Raw genomic sequence first — 11,513 nt, 5'->3', positions numbered from 1 at the left:
GAAGCTTAATTTAAAACTAAATTAAAATGCAGAGCCCCCTGGACTGGTGGCCAGGACCCGGGCAGTGTGAATGCCCCTGAAAATCAGCTTGCATGCCGCCTTCGGCATGCATGCCATAGGTTGCCTTCCCCTGGTCTATTGGATGATTGAGGCGAGCTGTTTCACTTTGTGTGTGGCAACGTCTACACTACAGGATAAATTCGAATTAGCTTAAACCGATTTTATAAAACAGATATTATAAAGTCGATTGTGCGCATCCACACTAGGCACATTAATTCGGTGGTGTGCATCCATGGTCCGAGGCTAGCGTCGATTTCTGGAGCGGTGCACTGTGGGTAGCTACTGTAAAATAATGAGGCCAATAACGTCGATTTGCATCCACACTAACCCTAATCAGATATAGTAATATCGATTTTAGCGTTACTCCTCTCGTTTTGTAGGAGTACAGAAATTGATTTAAAGAGCCCTTTAAATCGATATAAAGAGCAGTGTAGTGTGGACGGGTGCAGCGTTAAATCGATTTAACGCTGTTAAAATCAGTTTAACAGCGTAGTGTAGATCAAGCCTGTGAATACATGAAAAGGGAGGTAAGGGTTAGCATGCTCAGTACACCCAAAGTCCAGAATTGGGAGCAGGAACTTTTTGTGACATTACACCTGTGCCTGCCTTTTCCCCTCTGACCCAAGCTGCCCCTCTCCCGCTGGTCAGCACTTGGCCCCCCACAGCTGTGGGGGCAGTGGAAATCCCAGCACTGGTCCCGAATCCCAATTCATAGAGCTTGCTGCAGAGGCGCCCGTGGTCCGTGCTCCAAATGGGGCACTAACTGGCGAGGAGTAGACGGGTTATGTGTGGTAGGTCATGGGGGCCAGAGGTGTTTAAGTTCTGGACAGTAATAAATAAATAGGAACTGTATGTCCCTCTCGAACAGGGACAAGTAGTTAGGGTGATTAGATGTCCCATTTTTAAAGGGACAGTCCCATATTTCAGCCCTCTTGCAGGCGGCCCAATGTTTTCCTAAAAACAGGCAAATCATCCTGTATTTTCGGTCTCCCCCGCCCCATCAGTACTGGTGGGTCCTGCTGCTGGCCAAATCGCTGCTCATCTGCCCACCAGCAGTGAGTGGGGGCGGGGGGTGCAGAGGCCAGCAATGGGGCTAGATGTGCAAGGCTGGTGGCAGAGCAAAGCTGCAGCATGTGGGGCCGGCTGCTCCCCCTGCTGGTCTATCAGCGGCGCCCCTGCTGCATGCCAGCTCTCAGTCAGCAGGGCCCCACTCTTGTCCCCTTTCCAGCCACCACTGGCTGTGCCTGTGCAGGATGAGCTGTGGTGGCTGGTGAGTGTGGGCAGGTGCCAGAAAGTGACCAGTTACATGTTGGTCCTGCTACCCACCCATCAGCCCTCTATGTGCTCCTCCTCTCCCAGTCCTGTTCTTGCTTTGCCCCTTCACCCCACCCCTGGCCCCATTGTTCCTTCATATCTCCCCTATCCCCAGCAGAGCACGTCCCACTCCCAGCACTGTGTGGAGAACCAGCCCCTGGTCAGAGCTCTCAGCTCACCAACAGCCTGGCCGGCAGGCTCCTTCCTTCCCCAACTGCCTCTGGCTGAGCCGGTGCCCCAGGAAAGCCCCAAACCCTCCAGCCTGGGGTGCAGGTCAGGAGGAGCCAAGCCCTGCATGTGCCAAAGCGCCACACAGTGCTGGCACAGGGAAGCCTCTCCACCTCTCAGCTAAGCTCTGGAGTCGCGTGGGGTGGGGGGGCATGGGGAGTGATTTCAATCCTGTTCACGCCCTGACCAGGCAGGAGCTTAGCACCCTCTTCACACACCCCTCCCCAGCCCTGGGTCCTGCCCCCAGGTAGTGCCGGGCTGCTCCATCCCTCAGGCACTCTCATCTGCTGAGACACCTCTCTGGCCAGGTTTGCTGAAGCCCCTGCAGTCAGGTTCCCTGGGCCCTGGTGCAGGGCTTAAGCCCTTCCTGCCCTTGCTGTAGCCTAGGGGATAGGAGGTGGCTGGGTTATGTCTGTGGCCAGCAGCAGCCTGGAGGTGTTAGCTGTCTTTCAAGACTGTGAGGACAGGAAGGGACAAGCTGCTTGTGGGGGGGGGAAGGCAGTGGGGGCTGGGGAAGAGTTGAGCTCTGCTAAGATGCGGGTCAGGTCATCCCTCCCTCCCCCCTGAGGCTGGAAGCAGCTCCCATCCCTTCCCTCCCACACAGCGCTGAAAGGCTGCTGCTAGACACATTCTGGTGTGAACCGTGGCAGAAATGGGGGGGGGGATTTGATCCTGTGTACCCCATCACATGTTGATGTGGGAAGATGCAGCACCAGGTACAGGACAGGAGAGATGTGTCTGTCCAGGGGGCCCAACCAGGCATGGGGGGCAGTGAGCGCTGGGCAGAGAGGGTTGGTCAGTTGGTCACCCCCTCTGTGTGAGAGACATGTACAGGAGTCTGTCTGTGTGTCACCTCTCCCCATGTGAACCCTAAAGCCTTAAAAATAAGAAGGTAAATAAAAAGAATCCAACTAGCAGTATTTCTTTTTAACAGGGGCTCAGCCAACTTGATGTTAATTTGAATGTTTGTACTGTATAGTTCTGATTGATTGCCGTTGAACTCGCTTGAATGTTTAATTTTGCCAGATGTCCCGTATTCACCATAGGGAAATATGGTCACCCTACAGGTAGTGCTTCTACCATGTATATACTGTCAGAAAACACAGTGGGGCCCCTTTTGCAGAAATTTCACGCTGTTCACTAAGACATGGAAAGGGAGCAAAATGGATAAGAGAAGGGGTGGGTTGCAGTAATTAAATTCAGATACAGTATGAAAGAGGAATGGTTTTGCCTGGGGATAGACACAGATGTCTCTGGCTTGGAATTCTTTCTAGAAAAGCTACTGTCTGTTCATGATCAAGAACATATCCCCTTTGCCTGTCTTCCATAAAAGTAAAATTGATTTAGCACTGTTTTACCTTGTGCTAGGGAGGGAGAGGGCTCCTCAAGAGATGAGAGGGGGCCAACTACTTGACACAGCAGATTATTAGTCAATATTCTTTTTATGGAGGACAATCACAAGGAAAGATGTTCTTGTTTTAAACTAAAGTTATAGTTGTATGTAAAGTGTTAAAATGTGTAAACTAGATAATGAAATAACTTACATAAAAATAAATCGAGCGGCAGCGGCACACTTTTAGATGGAGGGGTGGAGGGAGCAAGAGGAGGAGGCGAACTGGGTCAGAGGGGTAGGCACCTGAGGTAGAGGGAGCAAATAGGGAAGAGACTGAAGGGCACACAGATTGGGTGTGGATGGAGGTTAGATTTACTGCTTGGTTCTGCCACTGATCTCTCTGGGCCTCCGTTTTCCTACCTGTAAAATGAGGATAATGATAGGATTTAGCATTTATAAAAGTGGGAACATAAACATTTAATAGATTATAGTTGAAAAAATGTTGCTGGACAATATTTTTGAGACAACTTCAATGTTAACACTGTTTGAACTTCTGATTTGGAAAATGGAATGCCAGATTTTATTAAAAACTTCATTTTCAAATATATTCATTAATTTTTATGATGTTGATCTGAAATTAGCTAATAACACTCACTGTTTCAAAACTGTGCATAGTCTTTTATGGAAGATGAGACCACGTCTGCACCCCCAAAAAATGGATGGAACTTAGGATGGTCTTGTGATCAATTGCACTGTAAACTCATGTAATCAACACTGTAATTGTAATAGCAGCAGGTGGATTCCACAGATTATTGGAGCTCCATAAATACATCAGGATTTTTATATAATCTTGATAGCTATTACAAAGATCTCTTATTTTATCTATAGTGTGACTGGCGATCTCTGCAAGCTATGCAGAGGAAAAAAAGAACTGCTTTGTGACTATACTGTTTGCTAAAAGTATAGCATAGTTATGGAAACCATTTGAATTCTGTATAAATATGGTTTGTGATAGAACTGTTACTTCAATTCCCACTGAAGTCAATGGAGAAATTGAGGGCACCCAATATAAATGGAGTATGATCTGATGTGTGGGAGTTTTTTAAAAAAGGAATTTTTTATATTTGTTAGTATAATGAGGACAACCTTATGTAGTTTACGCCCATTTTTGAGGCCTGTGTCTTTTGCCTCACTTAAGTCAGACCAGGCTAGATTCACAAAGTGGCAGCTAAACTGGGGGTTTGTGAATATCATTGCTGCTTGATCCTAGGATTTAGGTGCCTAAAGTCGCAGTTAAGTGTCTAAGTTCCATTTACTATAGAGGAAGTCTGAATGCAAAAACTTAAGCACCAAGTAAGTTTAGAACCCTATAGAGTTCAGAAGCCTAACACCCTTGGCAAATGTAGCCCATTCATATTAGGATCAGAACTATTCTGGCTGCAATAGTCTTTAAAGACTGGATATCCACCCATGACAACACTTCCCTATTTCTACACACTTTCATGAGACACTGACCTTTTTTGCCTAAAACGTTTTGTGATACCTCCAGATCATCAGAGAGCAGTGGTATTAGCTCCAAGTCTCTGGAACACTTTATATATGTCTTCCTCCCTCCTTCTCTGACTGTCTCTAAACCCTAGACTCCTAGAGAATAACAGAACTGACAGACTTACTCCAGGAATCAGCTCCTGTGTTTCCAGACAGGGAGCTCCACTCTGACAGATCCCAGGAAGTTCCTCAAGACTATATGAGGCGGTGATTGTGTAAGAACATGAGGTGTGGCTGGCCATAGAGAGCAAAGGTCATCCATCTTGGATTGTGAGGTGTGGGCTCTGGACTGCAGACACTGATAAGGGAATTGCAGACAGCAGTTGCTGTCTACCATGTGTTCTACCATGTTTAAATAAAAATAACACAATTATTAAGTATAAGCCCTTGGATTACTGAGAGCAACAATGCATGATACCAGTAGCGGACCGATTTGAGAACAATCAGGAAGAATTTTCACAGTAATTCCAGACCCCTGAATTGTACATACACTACTGGTAAGGATGGATAGCCAGATCACCACTAGAATTCAGGGAAGGATGCATGAATTGTGAAAGTGCTTCAAAGAGAGGTGGTTGTATGCGGATGAAGAGACAATGAGTGGTGCTGTTGATAAAGTGGTCTTACTAACGGTACTTGGTGCAGGAGTCATAGATACTTTTAATAACTTCCAGCTCTCACCCATGGAGCAGACTGATTTTAATGGGACCTAAAAAGAATGAAATCTATGAAAGATTCCTCTTCCACATGAGTGTAAAAGGCACCAGAAAGTATTGAGGAATGTTACAGAATGGAAGCTAAAGAGACAGCCTTGAAATTGTGACACCCTCACACCTCCTCCTTAAAGCATTTTCTGAGTAGAGACAGGTTGGTGGTGAGCTGCAGAACAGAAGGTATGTATTTGCTCAGAGACTATAAAGTTAACTTCTTTTAAAAAGCCATACAAATATGCAAAGCATCAAATCAGGCAAAATGGCAAGTGCAGACTTTGAATATGGAGAAGAATCAAGAAACCATTTATGAGGTTATGATGCAACATAATATGAAGTATGGGCATGAGAGGAAAATAGGCAGTGAAAGACACCCAGTCCTGCCAGCTAGCAATGCTTCACCACAGAGGACACTTTTCTTACGCCTTCAAGAGCTGAGTAGCAAAGTAAAATGAGATGGATTGCATTGAGTTAGCATTACAAGAGTGAAATCAGGAACCCCTCCCAACCTCTCAAGTCCAATGAACATATGTACCAAGCTTTGTGGAGCTCCATGTATGCTTGGGTTTACGTGTAATGAGTTAATCTGAATATTTGCAGACCACCATAAACTGCTCTAAAAAAATTGCGTGGATTTAGTGCTGCTGAAGGCATCAGATGTATTGCTATTTTACAGATGGGGAACTGAGATACAGAGAATATGTGATTTGCTCAGGTCACATAGCGCGATACCCCTGATGAATGAAGTCTGCTCTCTATCTTCAGGGCAAGCTTACCTGCAGACATATCTCAGCTCTGCTAAGGGTGGAGGAAGGGACTCTATAAGGGTAAAAGGAGTAACAATCCTATTTTGGTTTTGGAGAAGACTAGGGCATCTTACCTCATTCTTCCTATCAATTTTTCCTATTCTGTCCTTTTTGAGCAAGAAGGGTTTCCATTCTATCTTGGCTACACCTCTAGTTTGTTAGTTCTGGTGTGTGGTTTAAGTGGGAGATGGGTGTGTATAAATAAAGTACAATAGTATGGAAGGGTGTTAGCATGGAGCAGAGTGCATAGGGAGCACTAAACACTCTGGCTGGTATTTGTGGGTGTGATGGTATTGTCACAGTAGTGTCTGGTTATCTCTGGATACTTTCTGGTTTTGGCATAGGAATACTGGGAGGTTTATGTTGTTGTCTTCAAACTATGTTAAAGAAGCCTAGAAATGATTTTTTCCCCTCTTGTTATAAATATACATTTTAAAAAATCAAATGTTATTCACCTGTATAGCTGTATGTTATGCTATTAATCCACAGTCTGTTATGAAGTTTTCATGCCTAGTTCAATCCTCTTCATTACTTCTGTGGCTACATGCTAATGCTAATGCATTTTGCCAACACTAAAGTGTACCTGTTCAGCGCAGCCTCGTTACACCACAGATCTAAATTTTCAGATTATCCCTGAAGTTTGCTTTAAGAAAACTGTGTACACACTATTGTCTGTAGGGAATTTACAATGCCACAGCTTTGTTTTAGTAATAGGAATCACATAGACATACCAAAAGCTTTCTGAATAACCAGGACAAACTATGATTTAAAAACCATGAGAGTTTTTTCCACCATTAATTCTTAAATAATGTAGCCCTGTTTACAGTGAAATGTACATTGAAATATTATCCTCGGGTACATTTGCCATGAATGGCAAACTGCCTGCAACTTGAAAGGATTTCAGAATAGCCTAGCTGAATAAATAACTTTCCATTATCCAAGTAATTCACCTGAAATAGCTCTAGCAATATGTGAGATTATTCTTGGCCTTTGTCCTTTCAATCAGTTGTGTGTTTGGTTATTGCACTTGGTATCAGGTGCATGACAGACTGTTTTAGAAGAAAGAGAGAGTACAAAATACACAGTATTTTGAACTGGTATGTCAAGTGCCCTCAGTTCTGTTCCTAATGGCTAGATATCCAAGTAACAAAAAACACTGCCTTACCTTGCACTTTTCACTCTCAAGGCTAAAGACTGAAGGAACAACAGGTGCATCGCAGATTACAAATATAATTATATTGCAAGGAGATGGGTGACGTGTTGTAACAGATGTGTTGTAAGCCAACTGTTTTATCACAGAGCTCCATTTTATAGACAGGACCAAACTGTTCCTTAAATGTACTAAAACCACAGGAATCACAGTTAAGGTTTCCTCTTAACTATGTAATGCAATGTTATAAGCAAGTTAGGGAACAATGTATTAAAATCAGTTCTACTAGACATGGGACACTGATGACAGTGTGGGAAAAGCTTGCATTTCCACTGTTATTTGTTGCCCTTGGGGGGGACAGTGATTTCACATCCTGGCATATTCTATGGGGCACTGGAGTTATTTCAGGAGGATGGGGTGCACCTGTCAGACTCCATATTTTTGGCTGATATAAAAGAGGGCATTGGGAGATGTCTGGGAACCCAGCTGGGTGTGGGGAGGAGGCAGCCAAGCTAATGGGTGGTGCCTCCTTGTGGCCGATGTTCAGTGCAGGTACTCTGTAAATTAAGGCACAAAAGAATGGAAAAATGGCTTGGAAAAGGAATTAAGGAGAGGTGCTTGGTAACTGAGCGAGCTGGAGGCAGTTAGGGACTCCTCTGATTGGTACAGCAGGGAGCCAACCCCCTCATCATTATAGTCCACCTTAACCCCTCCTATGAGGGAGTAAGGTCCCAGGAACGGAATTGCTAGTCTCCAGCCTGTCCCACTGGAACTGTTCACCAGCAGTATTCACTGCTGAAAGTGGGTTGAGGATGGGGCTTGCTTTTGGGGTGCGGGGTGGGGGGTGTTTGTTTTTAACTGCTATGAGAGTTGCCATACAGCTCTCCAAGAGTCCCACTAAACCTGTTTTCAGTGCAGGTAGGGATTATTCTTAACTATTGTTAGTTTGTGACGGGCAGGCTGGCAGTTTGCAGGAAATGAAAAATAGCTGTCATTACAGCATCAGTCATTCCAAATCAATGTATTATTCCCACTACAAAGTGCATAAAATACTTATATATTAATTCTCAACTTGTGCCTTAAATTTAAGAGGTCTTGACAGTTCAATTATACCAAGATAGAGAATGCAAGAGCTTAATTAAATTAACATTTCAGAAAAATGTAATAAGCTTTTAAGTTATTTTGCTGAACACAGTACATCAAGATTATTTGTATGGAAACTGATAGTCTGTAGATTTAACTGATTTATCTTCCATTGCTCTGCTCTTTCAATAACCTTTCTAGTATTAAAAATAGTTCTGATGAGATTCAGTTTCCTAAATCAAATGTCCTAAATACCAACAACAATTCATTTTGTTTTTGCCTTTAGACTATCCAACAGAAACACAGTTTTAAACATAGGCATTACCCTTCTCCCTTTCTTTTACCTGTTTAGCTCTCCAAATTGAGATTCTCAGGTCAGTCTTAATGTATATTTGCTGTTTCTTAGTACACTGACAAACATGCTACAAACCTGTAACAAGGAAAAGTGAAACAGTAACTCTACAGTACAGATATTTAAGTATGAAGTGCCCTGCAGGGACAGGTTTTCTGAGTAACAAAGCTTCCAAAACAACAATCTAAAGTTTTAAAACTGTACCAAGTCAGAAATGAATAGAATAATATTTCTAAACTGTTTTTAATTCAGTAAATAGAAATAAGTCATGAGATGCCAGTAAAATAGGTTGAGAGAAAAATACATTTTTGCTACTCAGCAACTTCACATAAAAAGATGATTATATGAAATATTATAAGGGAGAAGTAAGTACTCCTGGGAAAATTCTGCACCACTGCACATGCAGTATTTGCACAGAGATTAATGTTTTTTTGCACAGAATTTCCTTTCACCCCCACAGAAGTGGGCAGTAGAGCTGCTGGCTGCAACTAGGGCCACTGGACCCAACAGAGCCCAGCTCGCAAGTAGAAAACAGGGTTGGAGGAAGAGGAGGGAGCTGGAGTGTTCCTGGCAGCGGCAGTTTTCAGCATGCCCTGAAGGAAGGAGGCGGCATGCAGGAAACTGTACAAACCCATGACCAACATCACGCTGTTTCTCCCTGTGGATCCCTGGGCTCCGGGGTGCATGTGCAAGTGTCTGGGCTGGGCGGTGAGAGGGGGGTGTGCACAGCTGTGCTTGAGTGGGGAGGGTGTGTGAATGTCTGGGCTGGTGGGGAGGGGCATGGCTGGGCTCTGGGGAGCAGGGTCTGTGTGCAAGTGTCTGGTCTTCGGATCACCCTGTGGTGCGGGAGTCTGGGTTAGGGGGTGCCCTGCATGTAGGCTCTGGGAGTAGGAAGTGCATGCAAGTGGCTGGACTGGGGGACACCCGTCCACCTAGGCCCCAGGAGGAGGGGGCAGAGAAATAGGAACTGGGTTGTCATAAATGTTTCCTTAACTCTGTGCTCCTGGAGGAATTTTTCTGGGGTCTGTATTGTTACGGACATAGTTGCTGATAGGTATTTTGAAATAAATTACCAAACTAATAGAAACGGACATGATTATATAGTGTTATTTTTGACAAGTAAAATATACAGTTTTGTAATATATTGTGTGCAGAACTTTTAACTTTTTGGTGCAGAATTCCCCAAGGAGTAATTAAAATAAGAAATAATCTGTGACAGAAGGCCCTATGGCACATAATGGGAAGTGACAAAATTAAAACTCCCAGCAGCTGGCTGTGAAACTCCATATCTAGAACTACAAGTGAGATCTGGCAGCACAGTCATGTGACTTTGTTTTTTCTAGGGCTGTCTATTAATTGCAGTTAACTCACATGATTAACTCAAAAATTAATTGGGATTAATCATACTGTTAAACAATAGAATACCAACTGAAATGTATTAACTATTTTGGATGTTTTTCTACATTTTCAAATATATGTATTTCAATTACAATAGAATACGAAGTAAACAGTGCTCACTTTACATTTTTTATTACAAATATATGCACTATAAAAATGATAAATAGTATTTTTCAATTCACCTCATACAAGTTCTGTAGTGCAATCTCTTTATCACAAAAGAAAGTGGAACTTACAAATGTAGGGCTTTTTGTTATATAACTGCACTCAAAAACAAAACAATGTAAAACTTTAGAGCCTACAAGTCCACTCAGTCCTATTTCTTGTTCAGCCAATCACAAAGAGAAATAAGTTTGTTTACATTTATGGGAGATAATGCTGCCCACTTCTTAATTACAATGTCACCTGAAAGTGAGAACAGGCATTCCCATGGCACTCTTGTAGCTCGTGTTGCAAGACATTTATGTGCCAGATGCACTAAAGATTCATATGCCTCTTCATGCTTTGACCACTGGTACAGCAGAAATGCTTCCATGCTAATGATACTTGTTTAAATTAAATTAAATTTGTGACTCAATGCCTTGGGGGGAATTTTATCTCCTGCTCTGTTTTACCCGCATTCTGCCATATATTTTATGTTATAGCAGTCTCGGATGATGACCCAGCACATGTTGTTTGTTTTAAGAACACTAACTGAAAATTTGACAAAATGCAAAGAAGATACTAATGTGAAATTTCTAAAGATAGCTACAGCACTCAACCCAAGATTTAAGAATCTGAAGTGCCTTCTGAAATTTGAGACAGATGAGGTGTGGAGCATGCTTTCAGAAATCTTAAAAGAGCAACACTCTGATGTGGAAACTAGAGAAACCCGCCACCAAAAAAGAAAATCAACCTTCTGCTGGTGGCATCAGACTCATGATGATGAAAATGAACATGTGTTGGTCTACACTGCTTTGAATGATTATCAAGCAGAACCCATCATCAGCATGGACACACATCCCCTGGAATGCTAGCTGAAGCATGAAGGGACATGTGAATCTTTAGTGCATCTTGCAGCCTTAGCTACAACAATGCCATGCAAATGCCTGTTCTCACAAGAAGCAGACAGCATTATCTTCTGCAAATGTAGACAAACTTGTTTGGCTGAATGATTGGCTGAACAAGAAGTAGGACTGATTGGACTTGTAAACTTAACTTTTACATTTTTATTTTTGAGTGCAGGTTTTTTTGTAAATAATTCTGTATTTGCAAGTTCAACTTTCATGGTAAAGAGATTGCACTACAGTACTTGTATTAGGTAAACTGAAAAATACTATTTGTGTTTTTACAATGCACATATTTGTCATCAAAAATAAAGTGAGCACTGTACACTGTGTTCTGTTGTAATTGAAATCAATATTTGAAAATGTTGAAAACATCCACAAGTATTTAAATAGTATTTTTTTAAATCATGTGATTTTTTGTAATTGCATGAGCCCTAGTTTTTTCTTAACGTTTACATTGACCTCAGACAAATACACTGGGATAA

The sequence above is a fragment of the Gopherus evgoodei genome, chromosome 10 (genome assembly GCF_007399415.2).
Source record: "Gopherus evgoodei ecotype Sinaloan lineage chromosome 10, rGopEvg1_v1.p, whole genome shotgun sequence".
Classification (NCBI taxonomy): Eukaryota; Metazoa; Chordata; order Testudines; family Testudinidae; genus Gopherus; species Gopherus evgoodei.
Note: the sequence above shows the minus strand (reverse complement) of the source record.